The sequence below is a fragment of the Pongo abelii genome, chromosome 14, assembly GCF_028885655.2.
Source record: "Pongo abelii isolate AG06213 chromosome 14, NHGRI_mPonAbe1-v2.0_pri, whole genome shotgun sequence".
NCBI classification, from domain to species: Eukaryota; Metazoa; Chordata; class Mammalia; order Primates; family Hominidae; genus Pongo; species Pongo abelii.
The window spans coordinates 21,133,486-21,143,076 of NC_071999.2; the positions used below are offsets into that span (position 1 = coordinate 21,133,486).

Here is a 9,591-nt window from a genome sequence, read left to right on the forward strand (position 1 = left end):
GACTGTGGCTAACTGCTTAGCAAATTCCACATCCCAAAGTGAAGGTGATGTGTCTGTATAACAAAGACATTTTAAGTAAGAACAAGTCAATGTAAATATCTTTCTTTAAAAAAGTTATAACCAATCCTGAATTGATCATGTATTTTTCAGACCTTGACACTCATAATTAAATAGTATATAATAAAAAGTTACTAAGAGATAACTGCAAAAATTATATTAAAAATTGTAACTACAATAATGGCAAGCTTAACTTTTGTTTTACAACAATGCCAGGTAATCACTGCCCCCTCTACTGGAAAGAAAAAAATAAATTTGTATTTTGTTTCAGGGTATTTTTATGAATGTGAATGTTTGTTGTACAATATGTGACTCTGGTTTTTAAAGTCTAGCCTGTTTATCTTTATTTTTAGTCTATCAAAATTAGTCACTAATGTACTACTGTTAACAACCAAAAAAGTTAAATTAACAGAATGACGATAAAACTGCTAATGAATACTGAGTACTTCCTCTGTGCTTAAATGCTTTTTATGCATTAGTGCATGTCATCCTCACAACCAACCCTATGAGTAACGTATTATCATGTTGGCTAACTACCACCATCATATTACATGTTTCAATAACTTATTTACTTTTGAAACTTCAGATCATCTTTGGAGAATGAGCCATATTCCCACCAGTTACTGCTGCTGGGAATGTAAAATGGTACAATCACCTTGGAAAACAGTTTGATGGCTTCTTAAAAAGTTAAAAATATATCTATTATTCAACATAGGCATTTCATTCCTGGATACTCACTCAAGAGATAATACATGCCCACACAAAGATTTCCACACAAAAGTTAATGGCAGCTTTCTTTGTAATAGCCAAATGTGGGTTGTAATCTGGGAAACAACCCAAATGTCCACTAACAGGTGAATAAGTACAAAAATGTCATACGTTCATACAATTGTATACTACTCAGTAATAAAATGTGTTACTAGTACATGTAACAGCATGGATGAATCTCAAATCATTACGCTGAGTGAAAGAAGCCAGATGCAAAGGAGTAGTACATACTGTGTGATTTCAGTTACATGCAATTCTAAAAGATACAAACTAATCTACTGTAACAGTAGATCAATGGTTGCCTGCATACTGTGTGTGTGTGTGTGTGTGTGTATTGCAAATGGACACAAGAAAACTTTGGAGGGTCATGAAAATGTTCAAAATTATAACTGGCAGCATCATGGGTGTATATATTTGTCAAAACTAGTCAAGTTATATACTTTAAATATGTGCAGTTTGTTGCACACAAATTATACCTTAATAAAGTTGTAAAAAGAAAATGAATAACAATATCTATCCCTTGGCTACCTTTTTCCCTATATTTTTATTCTTTAGTTATTTTCACCAACATTTTTGATCTTTCTTATTTTTTTCTGTGTGATCTCACTTTTTAAAATAAATGAGGATCGGCCGGGCGTAGTGGCTCACGCCTGTAATCCGAGCACTTTGGGAGGCCGAGGCGGGTGGATCACGAGGTCAGGAGATCGAGACCATCCTGGCTAACACAGTGAAACCTCGTCTCTACTAAAAATACAAAAAATTAGCTGGGTGTTGTGGTGGGGGCCTGTAGTCCCAGCTACTCGGGAGGCTGAGGCAGGAGAATGGCATGAACCCAGGAGGCGGAGCTTGCAGCGAGCCGAGATCATGCCACTGCACTCCAACCTAGGCGACAGAGCAAGATTCTGTCTCAAAAAATAAATAAATAAATAAATAAATAAATAAATAAATATAAAAAATAAAATAAAATAAATGAGGATTGTATGGTTTGGTAATATACTTTTTTCACTGAATGCTTGCATCAGTATCCCATTTTATATATATATATCTCTCTCACAATCCCCTACTGTTGAATATTTTGATCATTTATATTTTGTCTTTTAAATACTATAATGACAAATAACCTTGTAGTTACACTTTTGTGCATATCTGTAATATGTCCTTAGAACAAATTCCTAGGAACACAATTTCTGGGTTAGAGGCATAGATTGCATATGATCTATCCTCCAGCTTACCTCTTTACTCACTCTTGCCAAGCCCACTAAAGCATATCAACAAATAGCTCATTTACTCTTCTAACTGTGTAAGCCTTATTTTATCTATTTTGCTTTTCTGAATCTGTTTCTGAGCCTTCATGTGCAGAAATGTGTCTAACCACACACTGACTGCTAGATTTTAAGTATTTTGGCCTAGATCATCTGATACTGGGAACAATAAGTTGTTAGCCTTAGCTAGCCACATTTACAGAGCAATCACACCACTAAAAAAACTTAATTGTCTCAGTTATCTTTTACTTGGTGGTCACTGACTGATCTATGTCTTTTCCACCATCATTAGGATCATCACTATATTTTTACACTTGCTAATAGTTGCAAGCATTTATTAAATATGTACTATGTTCCAGGCACCTCAAGCATTTATTAAATATATACTATGTTCCAAGCACTATGCCTGACACTTTCTCAGATTACCTCATTTAATCCTTGAGATGTATGTACTAGCCCTCATTTTATAGGTGGGGAAAGGTTAGTGTGGCAGAATCTGAATTTGAATCCAGTTCTACACAACACCAACACTCTTTCTATTAAGCTATATTGCCTGTCGACTCTAGGATAACCAGTAGGGCCTATGACTATATCCTCTGTAGCAGTGGTAAGAACTTAGTGTGGAACAAGACGTGGGAATCATGGAACAGAATAACTCACTCAATCAGTCAATTAAAAACAATTACTGAATGCCAACTATATTTCCAGCGTTATTTGATGTGGTGGGAAAACAACAGTGAACAATTGCTAAATTTACGTTTCCACATTTTGCTATTCTTGTACTTAATTGGGAACAAAAACCATTCTTTAGACTCATGCAAGTATAGCATATTCAAACAGTACCTTCATTAGAGTAAATTATTACATAAACTTCTGTGCTATTTTCCTCACTAGAGGAAATACTAGAGTATAATCATCTGATACTGTTTGACAGAATACATAAAACTTCAGTGCTTCCTTGCCAACTAACTTCAGTTTTAGAAATAAGATTTTTTTATTTTAAAAAGTAAGCTGGCTCCTTCAAGAATCTCAAGAATCTTCAAGCGTCTCTTTTGGCTGGACAACAGCAGCTGCCCTGACAACAACAAATTTCTTTTTTTTTTTTTTTTTTTGTGGGGGGGGACGGAGTTTTGCTCGTTGCCCAGGCTGGAGTGTAATGGTGCAATTTTGGCTCACTGCAACCTCCGCCTCCCGGGTTCAAGTGATTCTCCTGCCGCAGCCTCTCAAGTAGCTGGGAGGCTACAGGCGCCCGCCACTATGCACTCTGAATTTTTGTATTTTTAATAGAGATGGGGTTTCACCATGTTGGTCAAGCTGGTCTTGAACTCCTGACCTCAGGTAATCCACCTACCTCAGCCTCCCAAAGTGCTGGGATTACAGGCGTGAACCACCGTGCCCAGCCAACAAACTCCTTTCTGATGCATGCTTAACCATTTGAGCTGGGGAGAGGCGAGTCATTGTCCCTATGCATTTTGCACTTACTTCCTTTTTATCATACACAAGAGAATGCAGTTTTCGCATTCCCTTCGTAACAAGAAGGGGGTTGTTCTTTCAGCTTCACTTTCAGTTGAAATGAACAAACACTGAATTAACTTCTTTCCTCTATAGATGTATATTTTATAGTACAATTTGTTCAAAAAAAGAATTTAAGATTTAAGATAACTAGTTCCTATGATCTGTAAGCCACATGAGTAGGTGCTACATGAATGAGATACAGCCCCTAATGGTATATTAAATAGGGGGAAAATCAAAAGTTTGTATAAGTAACTGGTAGAAAGATTAAATGAGCCCTTGGAGGCCAGCCTAGGAACTTATCTATCATATACAACATTCTTTTTTTCCCCCACCTTTGAGTTGGAATCTCACTCTGTTGCTTAGGATGGAGTGTTATGGCATAATCGTGGCTCGCTGTAGCCTCAAATTCTGGGCTCCAGTGATCCTGCCACCTCAACCTCCCAAGTTGCTAGGATTACAGGCATGTACCACCATGCCTGGATAATTTTTTTCTATTTTTTAGAGAAAGGGGCTCACTATGTTGCCCAGGCTGGTCTTGAACTCCTAGTCACAAGCCATCCTGTTGTCTCAGCCTCCCAAGTCCATACACAACATTATTTCTACAAGATCCAAAAAACTAACTTCTATTCTTTAGAAATGTTCATCACTTATGCGCTGGAGACCATTTGTATTGAGTTTCTTCATTGATTTTACTAGTAAACCAAATTTAATGTCAAGCAACAGGACACTCTTATTTCTCTTTTAGACTTAAAATGGCAAATTTCTTACCCAAAGAAAACACTACAAGTCTGTTAAATATATTCCTTGAATGTTCTTCCCATCTCCTGAACAATCACTAAGTCACTTCAGTAAGTTTTTTTATAAATGCTATCTCCTCTTCTAGGCAGTAAGCTGCCTAAGGGCAGGAACCAGTATATCTTTATGTAATAGCATAGAGATACACTGTAAATGGTAGTTGATTATTAATGTTCTAACCCAAATTAGTAGCTAATCTGAACCTCTGGATTCGGTAATTGGTAGTACTTACCTCCCACTGTCTCACAGAATGCAACATTTCATGGGGGAAACCTGACCGAAACTAGCAATATCGACAACTGTAGTGTGATGTGTCCCCCACCAGGTTACTTAAGAGTGTATGTGTGTTGCTTGGATCCTGAAGGCTAGGCAGGGAGCCAAGGCCCTGGTGCCCAGCTGAGGAGCAGGGATCCCTGAGAACCCAAACATCCCAGGGCATACCTGAGAACATGTCAAAGAAAACACTGTCATCGTGCACACAGAGTAGGCAAACAGTCAGAACATTAGCTGAAAGGCAGCTTAGAGATGGGAGGCAGGGTGACTCTAGAGCTGCTCAGGAATGTCCAGTATGTAAGTCCTAGTAAACTCATATATTCATCAAGCTGGACTTGCCCAAATTATTCTTTGGTCTCTCGACACCTTCCCAGTTTGGGGGGATGTTACAGTCCCAACCACCACATTCATAAGCAGGATCCAGGCCAATGACAGGCTGGAATATTAAAATATTCAACTATTATACTGTCAGAACACTAAGGAAGGACATCTTGGAAAGATGGAATGTTTCTCCACCTGAGAAATAGTGTTATTCTTTCTTTGTTCAAGTTTAATTTTTAATTTATTAGAACCCAGTAAATGATGATTTTTAAAAGCAGAGTTTCTACCAAATTAACACTTAATTCAGGGCAAAAATACACTTAAAAAACCTAAATCTTAAGGCAGAAGTAAAACACTATAAAAACAGTGTGTCTAATACAGACTGTAAAATGTCAGATTTTTAAGAGATTCACATAGTATTTTATAGCACTAAAATATTAATACAGTCAGAAATATTATCAGTTGGTCCAAGATTTCTGTTTATAAAATGTCTAGACTGCTAATTGAAGAAGTGTTGCTGTATAAGTAATAGCTACAATCCAACCAACCAAGTGATTGTTTTTATGACAAAAGAACTAAGGTAGGTAATTACATGGTTTCTATTTGTAAAGCTTTTGCAGTATTAAATATAAAGTATTACTAAGGGCATTTTTTGATTCATCTCCCTACCCTAATGCCCCCAGAATGTACACCACTTCCCTTTCACTCTATTTTTAAAATTCTGTGAACCACCATACCTATTCACTGTAGGCCTGACCCTATAAAGGCATGAATTGTTTACTTTCATATGGTGGAAGAACAATTTTGGTAAACTACTACGTCTTTTTCTAGTCATTGAGCAATTTCAAACAGAAGTCTTAAGAATTGTTGCACCACGACAAGTGAACAACCTGTTTCTTTACCACTATTAAGTTTGAATTTTGTCTGGAATCTGTTAGAGTTGTCGATATTGCTAATTTTGGTCAGGTTTCTCCCATGAAATATTGCATTCTGTGAGACAGTGGGAAAACACGTTTCGTGTTTATGTGCAATTAACAGTAGCCCTTCTGAAAAACAGGGTTAACATTCTTACATTTCCCCTTGTGATCAAAACCTTTTGTTTTTAGGGAGCAGGATAAGATTTAAAAGTGCTTTAAATCAGAAAACAAGAATTAGCTAGCTTACACATTCCCACTGAATAGTGTCAAAAAAGATAAACGCATTTAAAATAAGTTGTAAGTCCAACAAATATAAGCTTGATGGGTTCTTAACTAACATATTAAGTAATTACAAAGATTCATTTTTTTTACAAACTTTTAAGCTATTTTAATAAAATGGCTAAAGACCTCACTATACTTCTATTTATCTGTGCATTAATAAAAACCTGTTAAAATTCCTTATTTCGTACTTCTGAAAAAGTCTAGTCAAATAAGATCACTAAAATTACCAGAAAAGCTTTGAAATACTGATTGCAGATTCATTTCAAAGTAGATTTAATGCCTTTCAGGATCTGGTGTTTAAATCATGAATGTCTTCACCGACTTCAACTCTGAAAATATAAAAATTTTAGTCAGTGCTGGCTATAGTTAAACAATACTGGTATTACTTGAAAAAATAAAAATAAAAAATATATTGTCAATCATGCATTCCATAGTTTTTTTTTTTTTTTGAACTTGATAGTATATATATTTTTTCTCATTAAAGGTTCAAAACCAAAAGCGGTTTCTCTTTGCAGCAAATATACATTAAAATAGAGTCTCTGTACAGCCAAGGGCTCTGGGCTCTGGCTTGCCCCATGTCCCTGCACCTCCCTGGCCAAACCCAAAAATATAGTGTTACTGCTCTGCAGGGCATAGAGGCAGTGCTCTCCTACCGAGGAGGCTGGGTGGGAGCTGATGGGGAAGCCCTGGCCACCCCAGGGGTCCAGGGGCTGGAGCCTGCTTGGAGTTATTGCTTCAAGGGGGGGCACTAATGCCCAATGCAAATGATGAGAGGAGGAGCAAAGGGGGCATGGGCCTTTGCTCTCCAAGTCCCACTCTGCTCTGAAGAGGGGGTAGGATTAAGCAGCAGCAAAAGCATCACCCACTGGGAGACTGTGGCCTGCATCTCCTTCCCTCCCTGAGATAGGCTTCTGCCTCCCACACATCCCCTGCAGCCCCCTATGGCTTCCGCAGGCCCCCTACACTCTGGGGACACGCTATGGCTTGCAAGGGGCAGCACTGTGCCCAGAGCCTGGACACACGTTCCCAGCTTCTGACACCCCCTAGGAGGGGGGAGGGGAGGGTATGGGGCCTGCTCCCAGGGGCTGATGGCATTGCCCTGGCCCTGCCAGCAGGCTGTGGCACTGCCCAGACCCCAAATCCACCCCAGCCCTTGGGGCTGACCCCATGCTAGGCAGGTCCTGCCAGAACCCCCACCAGTCCCACTCCTTGCCTCAGTCCATCATGGCCTCGAGCATCTCCAAGAACAGCTTGTGCATGGGCACCTTGCCCTCCAGCTTCACCCCATAGAAATGGGCCAGCACTTTGCCCGCCGTCTGGCAGAGGAGCGGTAGCGTGAGCAGCAGCCTGCCTGGTCGCCGCCGCTCAGTACCCCCTCTGGTGCCAGCCCAGCCGGCTTCGTACGCCAGCAGGGCCTCGTTCGGAGCTTCTGGCAGCTGCTCCACAGCCTCGGCATCTTCGATGTGCACAGAGTCTGAATCGGCAAGGGCCAGGGCCTTCAGTAGAACGTACTCCCCTCGCTCCAGCCGCAGGGCCTGCAGCCGCCGCACCAGTTGCAGCAGGGCAAACCCCCGTTTTCCTAGGCCAGCTGCCCGTGCCCCCTCTTCATCCAGGACTCAGTCCTCAGCGAAGGCCAGCTCATCCTGCAGTGGCAGTGAGCGCTGGGCCACGCCCGGCACCAGCACCTCCATCCACACGCTCTGCAGTACTGACATCTGGTCAGAAAGCGACAGCGATGAGAAGCCTGGGATGCTCTTGGCCCAGCTGATGGTGACCACGATCTCTCGGTCAAAGAGGTCACAGAGGGTAGCCACGGCTGGAAGGTGCCCATCAGGGCCCACGAGGTCGGGCATGGCATAGAGCTTCTCAGGCTCAACCACCAGCAGATGAGACACCAGTGCATTCACTGGGCCTGTCTTCCGGGGGCCTCCAGCGACTGCCAGGGGCCCAGCAGGGAAGGGGCACAGGAAGGGCAGCGGGTCCACCTCTGGCGCCGCTTGTATTTCTGCCGCCCACCCCGGACGCGGTCCAGGCGCACTCCCGCAGGCTCTTGGTGAAGCGGCAGGCCTGACAGGCCTTGCGTCTCCACTTGGTGATCTCACACTCGTTGGAGGCCGGACAGCTGTACTTGATGCTCCCCTGGATGGTCCTCTTGAAGAAGGCTTTGCAGTCCTCACAGGATGACACACCGTTGTGGTAGCCGGAGGCCATGTCCCCACAGACCAGGCAGAGGCGCTTGGGCAGGGAGCTGAGCACCAGCTTCCCACCGCCCTGCTCGCCAGGCCCGGCCCCTCCCCATCCTCCTCTTCCTTGTGGCCTGGGAGGCAGTGGGTGGGAGCTGGACCAGGGGCCAGGGTCACAGGAGGCTCGGGTCTCCGTCTCCGAGGAACCCTCTGGACTATCAGGCCTGGCCGGCTCTGCCATGACGTACAGAGGCTCAATGCCCAAAACCTGGCTGGACATGGCGCTGGTCACCTGACACGCGGCTGCCCTCCTGCCACAGCATGCCGATCCCAGGCACACGGCGGGGGCCGCCCGCTCCACCTCCTCGCGACCGGCCTGCAGGTCCACTCTTACACTTCCGCTGTCGCAGAGACCGCCACCTCGGGGGTGCCGCGCCCCGCCCCGAACCGGCGCACATCTTTGGGAAGTTGCCTAAAGTTGCTACGCCTCCCCCCAGCCCCGACGCCAGCGGGAGACGCTACCAGGTTATCAGGAAGTGAGTGGGGAGAGCCAAGGAAGAGGAAGTTCTCCCCGGCCATTGCGATGACCTTTGACCCAGAGAGGAGGGTGGCCCCAGGCCCCTTCGAGCGCCCCCACGTGGTCTTCAGAGCCCCTTCCCCGACATAGAGCCCTCCGCGTCTTCCACCAAGGCCAGCCCCACGGACTTCGGCAAGGGCGGGATTGAACCCTGCCCAGGGGCGGGCTGGATCGGAGGCCCAACCCTGACCCGGGCCAGGACCCGCAGCCAGAGCCAGATCCTGCCCCAGGCCAGCCCACCAGGACTCGGACGCCGGATCCCGCCTGAACCCTGACCAGTCCGGCCCTCGACTGGGTCCCGACCGTGGCCCAGACTGGCCCCAGAGCCGGACCCCGCCTGCAGCCCGCCCCGCCCGCCTCCCTGCCGCCGCATTCGGCAATTTCAAGAACTAAGTGACAGGGCGCGGTGGCAGAAAGTAGGATATACCAATATCTAACAGTAGCTTTGGAGCAAAAAGTAATTAGATTGCCGTTGTATCTTTTATTGTGTTCTCTTGCAAATATTAATCTTAATGTTTCCTTAAATATGATAATACTTCCATTTCATTTGGATAATAATGAATAATAGTTAAGTCCTCTTGGGTCTGCCCCAATACCTTCTTCCTCAGCACCTGTTTGGTGCTGGTGTCCAAAAGGGAGTT

The 9,591-nt window shown here is 44.0% G+C and overlaps 1 pseudogene; it reads right to left on the minus strand.

Annotated features, from left to right (window-relative positions):
* Positions 1 to 6,417: 6,417 nt before the first annotated feature.
* Positions 6,418 to 8,672, minus strand: LOC129049648 (steroid hormone receptor ERR1-like; annotated as a pseudogene).
* Positions 8,673 to 9,591: the final 919 nt, after the last annotated feature.